Genomic DNA, 19,237 nt, shown 5'->3' with positions numbered 1-19,237 from the left:
AGGGTAAAGACGTGGCTAAAGATCACCCAAACATTGAGACATTACAGAGTGACTGCTACACCACTGTGAAATGGCAGGATCCTGTGGATTCTGTGGATCCTGGTTTAATTTCCAAACCAAGGTCTAACTTATTGAAGTGTGAAGTGACAGATGGTTACACTGAAGAAGTGCAGCTGTTTCCCTTCATCCCTCCTCATTCCTCAAGAGAGAAACCAGGTGAGAATATGATGAGCTGTTTAAAATCACTTTGTGGATAATTACACTAAATATTAGTGTAGATCTGAGGTTTTAATATTTCATCATTATGTCATGATGTCAGATGGTTACACTTGTTTCTAAATGTATAGTTTGTTGCATTTTGTTATTGTATTAATTAAGCTGCTGATGCAACAACGACGACTACAATATCACCAACATCAGGGACAATGAGCACATCAAAAGGTAAGAACTAAACTGTATAAGATCATAAGTTTATTTGATGACTTTGATGTTTCAAATTATTCCTCCTTTAGTTAGAGAAGATGGTAGACATTTAGATATTTTAGCAATAACCGCAACTACTGGGACAACAAGAACTTCTGATAAAAGCCCAGAATCAGTACCAACCACCACAGCAATCAGTGATCCTTCAACCAAACTACAAGGTAGTAACTCATAGATTTTACAGTACGTTTTTCTCTAGAATCTCGCTTTCTCTGTCAGTCTCTCTCTCTCCCAAACTTATTGTTTTGATTTCATCCTATGATATTTTTTTTATGGAACAGGTTTTTATTGTTTAATATTTTCATGGCAAAAACAGAAAAGAAAAAATGTTGTTTGATTAACTCACTTTCTAAAAAGACAAAACTGACCTTTTCATTGTGGACTTATTTTGAAGAACTCAGTGACAGCATGATCTGAGGTTTTAATATGTCATCAATGTGTCATGATGTCAGATGGTTAAGCTTATTTCTAAATGTACAGTTTGTTGCATTTTGTTATTGTATTAATTAAGCTGCTGATGCAACAACGAGGACTACAATATCACCAACATCAGAGACAATGAGCACATCAGAAGGTAAGAATTAAACTGTATCAGATCAAAATGACTAAAACCCCCCAAAACATGTTCATTTGATGCCTTTAGAGTTTTAAGAGAAATGATTATTCTTATTTAGTTACAGCAGATGGTAGACACATGTGATGACACATTTCTCTCTCCCAACCATATTTATTTTCCTTTTTTTTATATAATATATTTTTATAATATTTTTTAATGCCACAGGTTTTTATTGTTTAATATTTTTATAGATAAAAAGGAAATAAAATATTTGTTGGATTAACTCACTTTCTGGAAAGGCAAAACTAACCTTTCATTGTAGTTTAAAGCAGAAACTGAACAGTGTTATTTCATTTGTTCAGGTGAAACACAAACCGCTAAAGCAACAAGAACATTTGAATAAATCACAGAATCAGTAACAACCACGACAGCAATCAATGATACTTGATACTTACAAACTACACGGTAGTAACTCAAATATACTATGTGTCTTTCTCTTAAAACTCTCTGTCTTCCAGTCCAAACATGCTTTAATAGTTTTTTATTCTCTTTCCAGATTGGTGGAGGTGGTGGTGGCTGATCGTTGTGTCTGTGTCTGTTGCAGCTCTCATAATCATCACTGTGGCTGTCCTCAGATGGAGGAGAGCTAAAGGTGAGAACATTGCACCACATCCTCATACGTACAACAACTAGTATTTTTGATTGTCAATGACTCCCAAAATGACATATATGACCGTTCTGTTTACTGCCGTATGCTGGCCGCTTAAATACATCCGCGATGGAAGTTTAATCACGTGACTGTTCTGTTCAGTGTAACAGGCACAGTTTTAAACATGTGGCACACATTGTTAAAGGAAACTAGTTAGGTTTAGGCAACAAAATACTTTAGCTAAGTAAAACATCAGGGATTGGCTTAAAATGAGTCACGTAAAACTACTAAAGGGAGGACATAACTTGACATCTGACATCATTGTGTCACAGACTAAGGGCGCTTTCACTCCTGACTCATTTAGTTCGGTTGAATCGCACTAGAGTTCGTTTGCCCTGCTGTTGCGGTTCATTTGGGCAGGTGAGAGAGCAGCAGTTGAACTCGGGTGTGCACCAAACGCGGACCAAACAAGCGTGCAGAGACCTGCTTGATGAGGTGGTCTCAGGACGCTTTCAATTGAACTCTGGAGAGGTTTGTTTGTTGTGAGAACATGATCCGACCTCGAACCGCACCAACTATATAACCATATATACTCCACAAGTCTGAGCTAATGGCTCCTGTACTCAGGTGTGCTTTGTAATCTGGGATGTGGCAGAACAGCAAACTGCAGAGTTGTGTTTTTTGTTTCTTTAGATGAAGGATACCGCCTTCGGTGCGCCCTGCAGGGCAGACATCTATTGGATGTCACCAGTCTCAGTGCACCATAAATCGTCCATTCAAATGTGTTGCAAAAATTTAAAGATAGAACTAAAAAGAAAAAGCAATATGTTTTTTTTGTTGTTTTTTTTAAACAACTTGCCAATTTCAATTAAATATTTGATCAAAAACTTACTGATGTCAGTTCGTCTGAGCGAAGGCCTCCTGGGCGTCTCAGGAACAACAACCTTTCGATCAAACAAGGAGTCAGAGGTTTCCCAGAGTCTGGAATTTGTCCGGCTAGTCTCGTCGTACAAAAGCCAACGCATCAGAAGAGCAGCTTTCAGGTTGAGAATCTCGGTGGGACCTCCAAAATGTTATAGATATTAACTGATCTCTCCATAGATACTCACATGTCGAACACAAAGCACAGAGAACACAGAGATGGTTAAAGTGATATATTGCAAAAGTTTATCTTATCTATCTATAAATTGCAGGAATGTCTTGCTGTGTGTGTGTGTGTGTGTGTGTGTGTGTGTGTGTGTGTGTGTGTGTGTGTGTGTGTGTGTGTGTGTGTGTGTGTGTGTGGGTGTAATGCGCATGTCTCTCGAACCGTTAGTCCGATGGATAACAAACTTGACAGGTGTCTTGCTACGGGCACGAGTAAGTGCAGTGCCAACTTTGACATTGTTTGGATTAGAAATGCAAAAGATATCGTTAAATATAAATCGTTAAAAGAAGCACACATTGGCTTTTGCCGCTCCAGCCGCTGGCCACTCCTCCTCGACTCCTCGACTCTTTTCCTGCTATTGTATTAAATTGCTGTGAGCTGGCAGAACATAACGTTATCTCGGAGATTATTCCTTCAGAGCGCTGTGCGATGCGAGAAAATCTCAGAGTTGAACTGGGCAGACACATCAGTTTTCATCAGACTCACCCTGGGTCGGGTTAATTAAGTCGGCAAAATACCCAAATGCCCTACTTCACCGTTAACCGTCAAGCCACTAAACCTGTATGGAAATGAACACCTCTGCTTAAGTGTTAAATTCGTAATTGATCCGACACGAGACAAAATCGTCTCTCTCTCTCTCTCTCTCTCTCTCTCTCTCTCTCTCTCTCTGCGCGCGTACACCACACACACACACACACACACACACACACAGTGTTGTAATGTAACGGAGTACAAATACTTCGTTACTGTACTTAAGTAGAAATTTCACGTATCTGTACTTTACTTCGCTATTTAAATTTATGTCAACTTTCAGTTTTACACCACTACATTTCCTAGATAAAATGTATACTTTTACTAGGAGAAATGTGTGCGACTGCAATAAGGGAGGTTTGGCGAATCACTGCCGCGCGCTCTATTTCAGCGCTTGTTTGTTGCTAAAGGAGGAGGAGGACGCGCAACTGAAACCGCCATGGAAGCACGAGCACCTACTGGAGGACCTCCCGTTATTGTAGACGACCACCCCGACGATAGTGGTGAACTCGGTGAACAGGGTAGTGGTGAAGATACGTCATACACCCGTGCTGCCCTACAAAGGCAAAACGCCGTAACATCATATTTCGGGACAAAAATGAGTTAATGTCACTTTTGGGGTATTGGAGACCTCCTTTATCATATGAATAAATATCGTGAGTCAATTTGATAGTTTTAACGAGAAAATAAAGGGCTATGACAACCGTAACATCCAAAACCATATGGGAAACCACAGCAGAACGCCGTAACAGCTGTTACGGATCTTTGCCTTTGTTTTGGCACGCTGAGGTTGAGTTAAGGTGTTCTGACTTTGTTTAGCCAGGCATCAAGAGAGATGTTACTGTGCCACCGTGATGTTACTGTACTCTGGCCTCGGCATACTGTCAAAGTTTGCCGCTTTTAATTGTCACCAAACCACGTAACATACACGCGACACATCTTTAAAATAAAGTGCCGATGGTTCAGATCTGTCAGTGTCAGCGACAGCCTGGAGCTAGCTAAATTTAATCTGTGTCACGTAGCGCTAACGGTGATGCTGACACACCTCCTCACTTGGCGCAGCCTCACATCAGATGCCGAAAACGAATTATTAAATACACAGGCATCCTACCTTTCCATGCAATCCGATATAATCCACGGAAGATATAATCCATAGTAATGCACGTCATCTGCTGTATCCACAACAATCCATATGTGTTTGAGCCATACTTCCTTCTTGCAGGTGTTCATGTCAAATCTTACACAAATCCATAATAGCACTAAGCTAGTTATCGCTAACGTCCGTACAAAAAAGTAGGCTGACCTAAATGTTATCTCAGAATTAAAAAGTAGTAATCCAAGTTGAGTTTGTTGACTGTGCATTTTGTGCAGTTTGGTGGCCCTTAACCAGGGGCGATTCTAGGATCAGACCTTTAGGGGGGCTCAGCACCTAATGAGAATATGACACGGATACAGTTCCTTGCAAAAGTGTTAAACATAATATATTTATTGTTAAACAATAAATATACCTTTGTATTCAATTATAATTAAATTATCTTTATTGAGAAAATATTTCTTGTATTTATTCATATTGTATACTGTACTGCAAAGTAACTTATCTGTCATACTGTTCTACTGTGTTAGTATTGCCACACTATCCTGATCATTATAGCACTAAATAGGAACAACCAAAGGTCTTCTATATATATTAAAACAAATACCATGATGACTAGACCTTGGTTAGGTGTTCTTATAATGGATGTAAGTATGGTGAACAGCAAGCAAACATCGATTATATATCAGTTACTGCCTTTTGCCTTTGCAGGACTGCTTGTTTTTGGCACATGATACAAAGGCAGAGTACAGTAACTGACAAACAAGGGTCAAAGGTCAATTTTGAAAAAAAAACCTTTTACTTCAAATACTTAAGTACATTAAATATCAGAAAATTACTTTTGATACTTAAGTACAGTATATATCAGATACTTTAAGACTTTTACTTAAGTAATATTCTAAAAGGTAACTTTCACTTCTACCAAAGTCTTTTTCTAGTACGATACTTGTACTTTTACTCGAGTATTGCTTTCTAGTACTTTATACAACACTGCACACACACACACACACACGCGCAAACACACACACACACACACACACACACACACACATGGTCCGGTTCTGGTGATTGATGAAACCAGATATGTGCTGATTAGCTCTCATAACGGGCCATGAGTCCATGAGGCTAATGTCTGATTACTCCACATTGTTAATTGTGATATTTTGTGATTCCATTCTGAATCTGCAGCGTTCTCTGTCAGGTAAATACAGTAATACAATGTCTTCCTCTGATGTAGAAGTAGCCTACAGTGTAAGTCAGTAGTAGGCTATACAGTGGAGCTGCATATTAAGTGGTTTGGGGTCCTTCTGTAAGTCATTTTGGGGTACAATTTGGTTTTGATGAATTCTATAAGCACCAATACCACAGGCCAAGTAATCGGCCGTTCCAAACAGGCACATTGTCAACGGGCACTGCACTAGTGTAATTAATTACAGGGAAGTTCCAGAGAAAATGTGTCAAGGTATCACCAGATCAGTTTTCCCCAGTAACTCCCACAGAGAAGTTGGTGCACATTGATTTTATACGGTCACAGAACAAAAGAAATCCTTTCTGATTGATGGAAAACAGCCAAAAACAAATGTCTCCCTATCCTATGGGAAATAGTCTCTCTACAATGCTCTATTATCATTGGACAAAAGTCCTCAAGCAACACTCCCTCTGTGTCCTATAAGAAAACAGTATTTTTTTCTCCCACTGGTGACCTTGACATAAACATTAGTTCACATTCAGTCCACATACATGGTGTTTACGTCCAGTCTACGAAATGCCTAGTTCTTGTCACCGGAGGTAATAAAACGACATGGGCCTCTGACTGCATTTCCATATCACAGCTCAGTGAACAATGTGAGTATTTTTGAACACGATGCATAAATAAAAATGTTCAAATGATTAACAAAACTCAAAGAATCATAATTCCTTTAACAGGCTTGCAGTGTTACTCTCACAGAAATAGACTCGGGTCAAGTTCACCGTCCGTCACTCGCATCTCCGTGGTCAAACCAGCCGCCGCTAAAATTGGAGACAGACGCCGTCAGAGCATAGTGAAGTCTCGGTGACCAGAGCAGACGTAGTAACGTTTTTCGCGCCGAAACAATGTCTGATTATTAAAATGAAATGAGCTGGTTTGACCATGGAGATTCAAGAAATACGCACTAGGACCTTCTACCTTTATTAACTTTCTTGCTCCGCCCTAGACACATCTGACCAATAAGAGGAGTGAACGTTCTTGCGTGATTTGGAATGATGCATTTTGGTACGCTTGGATTTTTCCAGGTGTGAAACTAAAGCGAACCCAGTGAAAATCACTCCAACTTTACAAACTCATCACCTGATTTGGACCAAAGCAAACAAACTATAGGTGTGAAAACGCACTAAGCTCCGTAAAAGTCGGTTAATTTTAAAAAGTGACAGTTGACTTTTGGATTCACACGGGGACACAAATGCCGGTCTCATGAGTGAGAGTCCTGTGTTTGTTTGACCCAATCAAAACATGAATATGAGACGTACTGTAAGAGCTACTTGCACAATCGACCGATGCGGTCGTTTTCTGGGTGCGGATGGAATGCAATATTCTAAAGACGACTCTCTTTTGTCTCTTCAGGGAACAAAACACAGACGGAGGTTGAAAACATGGTGAGTTTTGTGGCTCAATAATCAAATGTCTGTACAGTTTGTCAGCTCGTCTCTGACGGTGTCATCAAAATCCAAACATCCTTCGTAGACTTTGTTAATGTCAGATACTGAGCTTAAACACTGCATTGACTCCAGAAACCAGATCACACACCACACCCAGTACAAAGTTACACTCCCTGGTTTATAGATCAGCTTTTTAAAATTTATCTCTGTGAGCTCGGTGAGTCTGACTTCCTTCGCAGAGAAGACGCGGGAGGAGTCTGATGATGCAGCTGGACGCACATACAATAGAACCCAATGAAGTCCCCACATGTTACTGAGCAGCCTTTATGTCGTCTCCTCTGTGCAGGCTGATCCTGAAGATGGTGTTTCCTACGCCTCCATCAGCTACACCAAGAAGACCAACAGGAGAGCCCAGGTCAGCTGCTGATTGGTTACTGTGATGATGATGCTGTGTCATTATTGAGCATTGTGTTGTGTTTATGAGGCGCTGGATATCATAATGTTGCATTATTCTGTCGTTTCCTAATGTGTAATTACGTGTTGTCTTTTGTTTTCCAGGCTCGGGGTGGAGATGATGATGAAGATGATGCAGTGACCTACAGCACCGTGAAAGCTCCCTCTTCCTCTGCTGCTGCTGCAGCCTCTGCTGATCTCAGCAACCTCTACGCCACCATCAACAAACCCAACAAATAAGACAGCACAGTATAGTTACAGCTCGTATCATTACAGATATTTTTGGTTACTTGATATGGAAGAAAAATATGATAAACAAATGATTAGTGGTCAAGAGATGTGTGCACATTTCGCTATAACTATGACCGAGGCATTTCTCAATAAGAGCAATGGGGCCGATGATGTATTGATTCTTCTTTTGTTCTCTTTTGATTTTGTAAATATATTTGATGCACAAATATTGAGCTGGCTATTTGCATATGAAGATTTTAGCTTAAGTATACTTGGAGATAGCCTGGGAAATTAGATAAAAGTTGTTGTTTTTAATCATGTAGGGGTTTTTGTCAGTGTACAGTTCATATGAAATGTGTTGTCTCAAATATTAATGTCATAATTTTTGCTTGTTTTTTGCCCTTTTTTGTACAAGGATGAAGATGTAGGCTTTGTTGTAAAATAGCTGTGTCTTGTGATTCCCATGTGGCATGGACCAGATCTTTGCCATCACATAGAAATGAAAAATAAACTCCATCTATAACTGATACTGATACATGTTCATTAGAATTCTTTTTATGATCATTTGCTGTATTTTTTTGCCTGTGCAATAGGCTAACTAGTAGCACGACATAACCCAACATTACACGTCTGTTTGACATGTAAATGAGCATGATATATGTCAAATTGCTCATATTATTGTTTTTGGCTTTTTCCCTTTCATTTATTGTGTTATATATCTTTTTTGTGCACGTTATATGTTTACAAAGTGAAAAAGCCCAAAGAACTCCCCCAAAGGGACTTACCATCTCCAACAGAAACCACTGTTCACCAACTGCTCCAAACAGCTCTATTGTAGTCCAGCCTTTACTTCAGAGACAGACGTGGTCACTTTGGAACACACGGTATAATGCTCGCCTAGCTGCTAGCATGGCACGCCCTCATACTCTGCTTCTGACTGGCTAGTAGTCCTTACCTAGATACTGTGCTCCCAACAAAGATGGAACAGAAGTGTAGCTTTAACAGATAGCTCAACACACAGGGTGAAAAGAGGAGCGGCAGCAATGCGCAGTACAACAAAAATATGGTGTTTTTTTGAAAATGAAATGTAAACCTATTCTGATATATGTTGTTAGAATTTTATTAAATTGTAAATGTCTCTAAAAACAAAAGTAATGTATGTGGTGTTACAGGTCAAATGTGACCAGCAGAGAATATTGGCAGTTGCGGGCTGCTTTGTAGATGAAATTTGGCTAAAAGGTCCCCAACCACACTACACACACACACACACGCCTACCCACACACAAACATAGATGGAGATCGACAAAACACACCTGGATGCTCACATGGGGCTGTTGCTTCTTGCTGGGGTGTACAGATCCTGCAATAAGGCTACATGGACGGCTAGTGTTCCACACATTTGTCCCCAATATCCCTGATGGGAGCAAGCTGTCACTTACAGTTTTTCTCAATTGTTTACACACAAATACTGGTACTTGAGACACAATGACCACAACATGTAACACATGCACCAACCCCTGAACTAATTCTGCTTAACTACAAGCACAATTCCTGCTTTACACTCAAATTGCAGTTCTAAAACACACTTTTGTCAAAACACTACACACAATTCTCTGCATTTGGCACACTTTTCATGAAGAAAATCTCTTGTTTTCACAAGGAACACACTGCTATTCAAATATGCACACTGACTTGTCACATGGGCAAACACCTGTCACACAGTTTTACAATTAGCAATCAGAGCTTTAGCATAAAAGGGCAACAGGTGAGAAGATTTTTCTGCCTGGAGACGGAAAGTGTATGACCGAAATCCACAAACGCGTATACCCCTTCTCCAAGCTATGGAAGAGACATGTGGAGAAATAGCAGGTGATGATTTTCATGGCTGGATTCACCATGCTAGGCGATATTTCCTCCCCTGCTTGGCCAGGGAAAACATTGCTTATGATGTGGATGAGGTGCTGTGGCCAGACCGAAACAGAAGAGAGGATGCAGCATAGTTTTTTTTTGTTTTTTTTACTATAACTGTATACAGTAGATTCTTCTGTTATTTTGTATGTAGACCACTGTATGTGCAACTTTGTGTTGGTTGGGATGTACATTGTATATTGTTTTTGTGGGAAAAATAAAATATATTTGTTACCTTGTATTTGTGTGCTCTGAGTATAAAAACAATATTCTCAAATATTTTACAACACACTTATGTACTGTCTGTAGTAAGTGTAACACTGAACAAAAAAAAGGCCTAAGTCATGTAGTGGAAGTTTCCTTTGCAGCAGGGGGGGAATTTCAGAATTTAGTAAATTGAAACAAATAAGACAGACTGAGACTAAAACCAAGTTGGGTTTTTGTATTTTATTAAAAAAGATATATTTGCAAATATAGGAGCAACATGATTTCACAAAAGGCCGCAGCCCAGTGTGGAGTCAGTTTCTCAAATGAGTGAACAGAACACCAGGCTTTTATGCATCTTCAGAGTGACAGCACACACACACTTGGAATATTATGATGCTACAATTCTTACAGGCAACCTGATACACATGAAGACAATCAGAAAAAACACAAGAGACATCTCGGAGCCATTTCACCTCCTCCTCCCCGTACGATAGTTTTAGGGTGACCTTGTAGCCCCTATCTGTTCACACAAACAGTGCTCACATTATGTTCCAGACTGGACGTCTCAGCAGTTAGAATCAAAATCTGCATGTGGGAAATGAGATCAACTCTTTCAGCATTTATGAGAGAAGTAAAGTACGAATTAAACATAAAAATATAAGGAATTAGGCTTGAATGTAATTTTCCCATTACAGTCATTATGATGAATGGAGAAGAAGTGTTCTCCATTCATCATAGTGTTTTACATTGAGCACATCAGTGTTCAACTGGTTCTTATAAATGTCTATTCATATGATGGTTTGTGTGTGTCATTTTAAAACAAAATACCATTTTGAGAAGAAATAACATTGTTTTGAATGTAAAGTGTCATTTTGCAGAATAATTGAGGGCTTTTGCCCACTGTGTGTGTTTTTTTTTTTTGATTTGTGTGTGGAGTTCTGAGAGTATGAGGCATGCTTTCAGAAAATGTGGGTAAACAATCAAGAAAAACTGTAAGTGTCACTTCCTCTTCCTTCTCCTTCTGTTCCCTCATATGTCACTTATTGCTGTGCAAACCAGTTCACTGCCATTCTCTTCCTGTCCACCAGATGTCCTCTGACTTTTTCTCCTGTCCCAGTCGCCTCACTCAGTTCAGTCAGGACTCTCATCAGTGTTTTTGTTGAAACTAGTCTCAGTGAGCCCAAACCTTCCAGGGGTTGAAGTAGTTTTCAACACAACTCAATGAGTTACTCTTTGTCCTAATGACGAACCAACAGGTGTGAGTATTTACATCATGTTTTTTAACAAGAACAATATACTGACACATTACAATAGTTATGATTACTGTGATTAAGGTAATTTTACTCTTGTTGTCTTTCTCTCAATATCTCCATCTTCACCAGTGACTGAAGAGAAGAACGATGATATAGTGACGTTAAACTGCTCTGTGTCGACATATGAACGATGTAGACACACAGTAAAGTGGCTGTATGAGGGTAAAGACGTGGCTAAAGATCACCCAAACATTAATACATTACAGAGTGACTGCTACACCACTGTGAAATGGCAGGATCCTGTGGATTCTGTGGATCATGGTTTAATTTACTAACTTATTGAAGTGTGAAGTGACAGATGGTTACACTGAAGAAGTGCAGCTGTTTCCCTTCATCCCTCCTCAGTCCTCAAGAGAGAAACCAGGTGAGAATATGATGAGCTGTTTAAAATCACTTTGTGGATAATTACACTAAATATTAGTGTAGATCTGAGGTTTTAATATTTCATCATTGTGTCATGATGTCAGATGGTTAAGCTTATTTCTAAATGTACAGTTTGTTGCATTTTGCTATTGTATTAATTAAGCTGCTGATGCACTGTAAACCCGAACGTTCAAAGTAATTAAATAGATTAAGTAGTGTATACTCAAAGTTTTAGAACAAGTTCTACTAACTTAATTTTGTCAAGTTGGTGTAACATGTTCTTCCTTTTTGAGTATTGTTAACTAATATTTTTTGATTAAATGGAACTATTTTGTGTATAAGTAAGCATAACTTAAAAACATAACTTAAGTACAATGTAATAGAATTGAGTAATAACATACTAAGAATGATAAAGTCCTGTTATTTCTATTGTTTAAAATAGGGATGATTTAAAAATAAACTGAATTTATATAGCACATGTTAAAATACAATAAAATCTCAAAGTGCTTTACCAAATAAGTAAAATCGATCATAATAAATAAATTGCAATAGCAAATGGTCTGAAATGCATTAGACATTAGTGGAGGACAAAATGTTTTTATTTTTATTTATTTTTTTGCTTCATCAGTTTAATGTAGCCTATATATTCTTTTTATTTTTATTTAAGCAGCTGCAGGGATAATTTTGTATGGAGAGTTAATCTCTGATTCAACCCCTGTGAGCAGAAGGTGGCGCTAATTTGCACACTACACTGATTCCTTACCGCTCTTTGGAAAAACACAGAAGAAGAAAAGTTTGAACAACGCAACAAGGCGGGAAGCAGCAGACAGTAGGGTTGCAGAAACTACCTACGCAGCAGCAATCAGGCTCACTGGACTTACTGTAAGTTTTGAATGTTAATATTCATTCGCTTTTACTTCTTTTATACATTTTGTATGTGTTTGTCTCAGAGAGCGTAGACCTTCTCCAAGCCCCCGCCCTTCACTGGCTTATCACGGGAGTCTTGTAGGGATTGGCAACTTGTCAGATATAGGTTAGCTGCTAAAGAGCTAGCTAGCCACTTAGCGCGCGACCAATAACGTTACCAGAGACTATTTAGAAGGACTTTGACGTTACGCACTCCAGCAGCACAACTAGCGACCTAGCTACCACTAACCGACTCCCTGAAGAATTTGACGACGGATGAATCTAGTAATCACACGCTCATTCCCCGCTTAAAGGTGGTGTTAGAAAATTAGTTGTTAGTAGAAGCACTAACAGACACCTCGTATGCGATAGTTAGTTTTTTGTTGCTGGAAACTTTCAATAGTGCACAAAAGAGCATAAACGCCTCAAACTGAGTTCCTACACTGCAAGTCCGCGCTCTCTGTGTAGCTTCTAGGGACGCTAGTTTTAAATTCTGTGTGAGCAGACTGTCTGAGACACGGAGATTGCTGTTAACAGAACGAGTCAACTGCCCGTGCCTGCCTACTGTTGCCTCGGTTTTAAAACAAACGACCCTGCTGGAGGCAAGCTGCTTTCATGACAAAGATGAATAAAGTAAAACCCTTAACAGTAAAGCTTTGGTTTGTAGAAATGGGTATTATTGTTGATTAACCATGCACTAAGGTTCAAGTGTGGCTGCTTTTCTTTACAGTAATGTTAATTTTGCTTGATGGCTTTAGTAACTTGACACTTCCATAGGGGATTAAATGAAAAGATCATTAACAGGGAACATTTATAAATGGAAGTATTTATAATTTGACACTCTTTGAATCTTTTAATTGTTCAGTTTCAGATCAGTTTATGCCTTTGCATCTTGCTGTTCCAGTTTCAAGAAGTTAAGGAAGATAACTGGAGATGTGATAACGATACCAGGTAATCCAATGAATGTGAATTCTTCTATCACCCCCCCTCCCCCGCCCTCTAAATACCAATAACTTGAATTGTTGTTTTTTTCTCAGACAAGGTTTTAGTGTGGTAACCCCAAATCATACGCACTCCCACATACACACATCATTGTTTTTTCTACTTGCCTGTTTGATCAAAATAAAGTGTTTTGCTGTATTTAAGTCAACAAATAATGAATGTGTTCTGTTCACGAATACTACTATACATATTTTACTTAACTTTGTATTTGCTTGCAAAAATTGTTGAAGAAGACTGAGAAGAAACTGACCCTCATTAGAAAGATGATGGAGACCACATTTCCCCACCCGACAGACCATAGTGATGTCCTGCCCACCAGTGAACGACCTCATGGACCTCTGGCCTGCTCTTAAAATAGAGTCTGAGGTAATATGGATCAGCTCTCTCTTTTAAAGTGAAAATTGTGATTCTTACTCATTTGGCTGATATTTTTGCTTTATGAATGTGTGCAAGATTCTTCAAATTGAACTGTTTTTTTTATAAGTGTTGTTGCTGTATTCTCCTCTGGCTGTTATTTCTATGTAGTTGTATGCAGAGTTCCAGCGATTACAAATCAGAACCTGCCCAACACGTGCTATGCTGAGCTTGACCGCTATCTTCCTCGACTGATGACCTTATTCAGACGGAAGGCATCAAAAACTGGGAAGACAGCAGATGCTCTGGCTGGAAATTTTAAAAATCCATGATGAACAGGTAAATAGATTTTTACACATTTCATAGGTTGAACCAGTAGAACATTGAACAGGTTCAATGATTGAAATGGAGCTTTTTGACTTTTGCGAATTAGTCCACTTTGTTTGCCATTTGTCTGATTGCATTAAAGATGTTAACAGGTTATTTGTGGACATATGTTCTGTTTGGACTGTTTAAAATCAGCTTTATGTAAACTCTTCAGTATATGCAATTCTGTTTTTATCTGAATAGGAAATCCATGACATACACACCAAAGCGCACTACTGTTCTCCACGTCCTTCCTGTGTATCTGCGTGAGGGACGTCTCTGGATGTTTAAGAACCTGCACAGTGAGTCTCCTTAAGTCACTAACAGATTCTGCTGTGTATTATCTAACCCGTAAATACTAACATTTTATTCAATGTTCAGTAAAACATTTTTCTTGTAAATGTCCTTGGTTTCAGTCAGCACTTAGATTCTCTGGTATTTTGGCTGATTCATGTGTGCAGAACATGGATCTTATGTTTTTCAACTCTTACAATGAGACCCAGGTCTCTTTTTGTAAAAGTGGTATTGGATTTCAATGGGACTTGGTTAAGGAAAGAGCAAATTATGTCATCTGTTCTGTTCCATGTTTTTGGTTTGTGATTAGTATCTCTTTTTTTTCTTCATTCAGGATGAGTCTGATGAGCCAGAGCTTGATGGTGTTGCAAGTGGGCCTCATTACTTTCATCGGTGACCATGACGCGAAGTCCAGTTCACTACCACCCTGTGAGAATCACTGTCGTCATTGAAAGTGATGCGCGTGGTCAGCCCTTCCCCGACTTGGCGATGCCTTCCTGGTAATCTGTGGAGTGATCTATGCACTACACCTCAGCTATCCCAAAGCACTGACCAACACTTTTGAATTCACTCTAAAGATTTAACTTGGTCTAGAAAGTGGTAAACTATCCCCCGAGGTTGCAGACCCTCAAGAATGAATTAATGATGTAGAAACTCATCTGAAAAAAAGGCTGCAGGGTAAAGCATTATATAAAGGCTAGTTCAAAGTTATCTCCTTTTGTCTAAATAATGCCTCAAAAAGTTACTGCACTACTGCAGGTGTTCAGCCAATAGGCCCAAACTACTCAATATGCCTTTGTTCTTATTAATATAATGCAAAAGTAACGCTAATGTTTTGTATGTTTTAATGTTTTTCTTAACCATTGTGGGCTCCGCAAGATGACTCACATTTCACTGTGCATTTGATATGGTTTGTAAAACATTTATATTTTAGAGTTTTAAGTGAAAATGTTCTTAAACTCTATAGAATATTTGAAATTTCATCCAAATTGCCCCTTGTCGCCTTACTCAGGAATTAGCAAGGAAGCCAAAAGCAGTGTTTTTCTTTTATAGCTGTAACGAACGATAACTTCATTTTGGTATTATTTTTTTGATTACTCCGATTATTTTCCTGACTATCTGATTAGTTGTCTGGTCAATATCAGAAATGTGTGATAAATATTTATTTCCTAGGGCCTTAAAGAAACATGCCTACCGTATTTTCCGGACTATAAATTCGCTCGAGTATAAAGTCGCATCAGTCAAAAATGCGTCATGAAGAGGAAAAAACATTTATAAATCGCACGGACTATAAGTCGCATTTATTTAGAAATGTATTTCACAAAATCCAAAACTACACAATAGCACCCAGAACAACAGGCTGAATACGGTAGGTGTCCGGTATGTTAACGTAACACATTAACAGTTATTAAACTATACAATAGCACACAGAACAACTACCAGGGCGGGCGACGTGCGAACTAACTGCACCGTTGACAAGCCTCTCCAGCAGCAGCACGTTGTTCAAGCACCCATGTGTGACTCGTTCCTCCAGCTCTGGCCATCTTGCTTTCAGCCCGCCCGATTAGCCGATTAGCTTTCTTTGTTTTTCTTCATTGCATAAGAGTCACCCTTTTCGCCAGTCCCTCACAAGTTTCTCCCTTGTTTCAAACTTTCTTTCTGCTGCTCGATTACCGTTTTCGGCTGCATATTTTACTACCTGCAGTTTATCTCTTTTCTCTTTCTCAGTTGTCTTTAGAAGCAGCATTCTAGTTGTCACAAGCATAAGGCCCTCTTGCGGCTGTAGATGGTAATGTGTTCAGTATGAATTAACATTTAAAAACATGTTAAATTATATATATTTTGATATACAAGTCGCACAAGTCACAGGACCAGCCAAAGTAGGAAAAAAAGTGCGACTTATAGTCCGGAAAATACGGTACTTATTGGGATTTATTCACAGTATCCCCCAGAGTTAGATAAGTCCATACATACGCTTCTCATCTCTGCTGCGTTAATAGGTAATGTCTCTGTCGGCACCCATGCCTAGCTTAGCACAGATCCTGAAGGTATCTGGCTCCATCTATGCTCCTAATAAGTGACAAAATAACGCCAACATTTTTCCTATTTACATGTTGTGATTTGTGCAACATGTGCTAAGCTAGGCTAGCAGTGGGTGCGCCAGACAGAGTTACAACACACACTGAGATGAGAAGGGTATTTATGGACTTCTCTAACTCTGGAGGATACCGGTGAATAAGACAAAGTCCCATTAAGTTGCGTGTTCGTTTAAGGTGACCAGGAACACATTTGGAAGGATAGGATCAGAGAATTTTGAGTTTTTCTTCTTAAAAATCTCTCAAATTTATTTATTTATTTAATATACAATTAAAGTATATAAGTATATTTTAAAATTATTTTTTATTTTAATTTATAAATGTTTTTCTATTTCATTTTAACATGTAACTGTTCAAAAGCAGACGTTCACGACTTTAAGATATATTAAGTTAGTTAAACTTAATGTAAGTAGAATGTCCGAAAACTATTTAAGTTTTGAATCACATGTTTTTAAGTAAACAAACTCAACATATTTGACTAATGTGTACTTAAAACAATGACAAAACAAACTAATAAACATTGAGTTTTATTAACATAAAAATTGTGTGGTTGTGTACTTATTCTTTTAAGTTCTGTGAACTTATTCCTGTGGTTTGAAAACTCAAAACTGTAAGTCATAATAACTGAAAATAATTGAGTTCCCTTAACAGAAAACTAAGTCATATTAACTGCAAATATTTGAGTTGAGCTAAATGAGCACTTTTAATTTAACTGTTATCAAAAGGTACAAGTAGCAATTCAACCAACCTTTTAAGTTCGGAAAATTTTGACTTTTAAGTTAATCAACTTAAAAAAAGTGAGGCAACTGATTGCCTCACTTTTTTTGAGTTCTGGTAACTTATTCGGGTTTACAGTGTGCAACGACGACGACTACAATATCACCAACATCAAGGACAATGAGCACATGAAATCCGCAAATGTCTTTCTCTCTCCCAAAATGTAGATTGACTAATTCACTTTCTCAAAAGACAAAACTGACCTTTCATTGTGGTTTAAAACAGAACACAAAAAGTGATTTAGAAAATGATTATTGATTTCTTTTGAAGAACTCAGTGACAGCATGAATAAAGCTGGAGTACAAGTTTTCCTCTGAAACCAAAGACATGGATACTTTTAATAAGATCTGGTTTAATCGGCTTTATCTCTTTTAAAATGATGGAATCTGTTTTTCAGAATAAAATAACATTGCATCTTTGCATTGACGTAGTGGAACATTTAGACACTTTGATGTTACTAAAAACTCCAATATATCTCGGTCTCCTCTTTTAAGTCTCAGAGCTCCAACTAAAACATATCTCTGATGTTATCCTTCTCTCGCCGCGTTTCTCGGGGGGGAGGATCCTCTTCCTGTGCGTGCTTGTGTTTCTAGCCAAGTGCTCATAATAATTGTTGTGGCGGTCAACATGTGGACGAGAGCTAAAGGTGAGAACATTCACAGATCAAACTTAGAAACAACAAGTTTTGATGAAGCAGATTTTCACTGTGGAAACTGAAGTCCTCTCTTTCTCTTGTCTTTTCAGAGAAGAAAACACAGACGGAGGAAATCGCTGTGAGTCTTTACAACAAAATAATGAAATGGTTTTTACAGTTGATGCTTTACACTCTTCATTATAAACTGTACATTTAGATAGAAGAAGACAGGAGACAACAATACACAGGTGAAGTGGACCATATGTTGGTTCAACATATTTCAAATTTTTGGTCTTAAATTCAGTAATTGTAACAAAAGCGTCTTTTTAATGAATGTAATGAAATGTCCTTGTTGTCTTTAACTTATTTCTTATTTCCCTGAGCTAAATGTGGGGCGGTGGACGCCTACAGATCAGAGAAGTGGGATTGGGATTGGAAAGTGTGTCTTTGATTGTGTTGTGTTGTTTTTCCCAGGTGCGTTATGATGTAGATGATGATACAGTGAACTATGAAAACATCAGATCTCCTGATGGAGTTTGACCAACACTTCTGCCTCCATCAGACTCCACTGATCAACTCGTCACCTTTTACTGGACTAGTTCAAGACTGGAAATAACTAAAAGAATCATTAAGGCTTATTTTATTTTAGTCTGATGTATTTTCCTGCATCAATTGTAAAAACCTTTTCTCATCTGCAGCCAGTTGAGAACAGCAGCTGGATTTGAACTTCATTTAACTCTTGTTAACTTCTTGAAATAGTCTTCCAGCTGCAGATTTCAGAGCTGATTTTAAGATGTACTGCTGGTTGTTGAAGCTCCAGCAGCTTGAGCTCAGTTTGATGTCTCTGTGTGCAGAAGAACTAATTTTAATTTTCACTTAGCATTGCCTTGTGTGTGTGTGTGTGTGTGTGTGTGTGTGTGTGTGTGTGTGTGTGTGTGTGTGTGTGGGTATATGTCTGTATGTGTGTATGTGTGTGTGTGTGTGTGTGTGTGTGCTTGTGCGTGCGTGTGTGTGTGTTTGTCAGTGTGTGTCTGTGTGTGTCTGTATATACAGTGCCTTGCGAAAGTATTCGGCCCCTTGAAACTTTTTCGACCTTTTGCCACATTTCAGGCCTCAAACATAAAGATATAAAACTGTAATTTTTGTGAAGAATCAACAACAAATTGGGACACAATCATGAAGTGGAACGAAATTTATTGGATATTTCAAACCTTTTACAACAAATGAAAAACTGAAA

The 19,237-nt window shown here is 38.5% G+C and overlaps 2 long non-coding RNA genes across 3 annotated transcripts; both read left to right on the top strand.

Annotated features, from left to right (window-relative positions):
* The first annotated feature begins 1,629 nt into the window (after positions 1–1,629).
* On the top strand, positions 1,630–8,373 carry LOC120546862. Of its 2 annotated transcripts, XR_005636964.1 has the most exons (4): positions 1,630–1,691; positions 7,062–7,093; positions 7,443–7,511; positions 7,655–8,373. It is a non-coding gene; the product is annotated as an uncharacterized LOC120546862 (long non-coding RNA). The 2 variants fall into 2 exon arrangements; XR_005636963.1 differs by lacking the exon at positions 1,630–1,691 and having other exon boundaries at positions 7,024–7,093.
* Positions 8,374–17,966: 9,593 nt separating this feature from the next.
* Positions 17,967–18,629, top strand: LOC120546860. The gene is made up of 3 exons (XR_005636961.1): positions 17,967–18,012; positions 18,111–18,139; positions 18,475–18,629. It is a non-coding gene; the product is annotated as an uncharacterized LOC120546860 (long non-coding RNA).
* Positions 18,630–19,237: the final 608 nt, after the last annotated feature.

This window comes from Perca fluviatilis, chromosome 18, assembly GCF_010015445.1.
Source record: "Perca fluviatilis chromosome 18, GENO_Pfluv_1.0, whole genome shotgun sequence".
NCBI classification, from domain to species: domain Eukaryota; kingdom Metazoa; phylum Chordata; class Actinopteri; order Perciformes; family Percidae; genus Perca; species Perca fluviatilis.
Note: the sequence above shows the minus strand (reverse complement) of the source record. Positions and strands in the feature narration are given on the sequence as shown.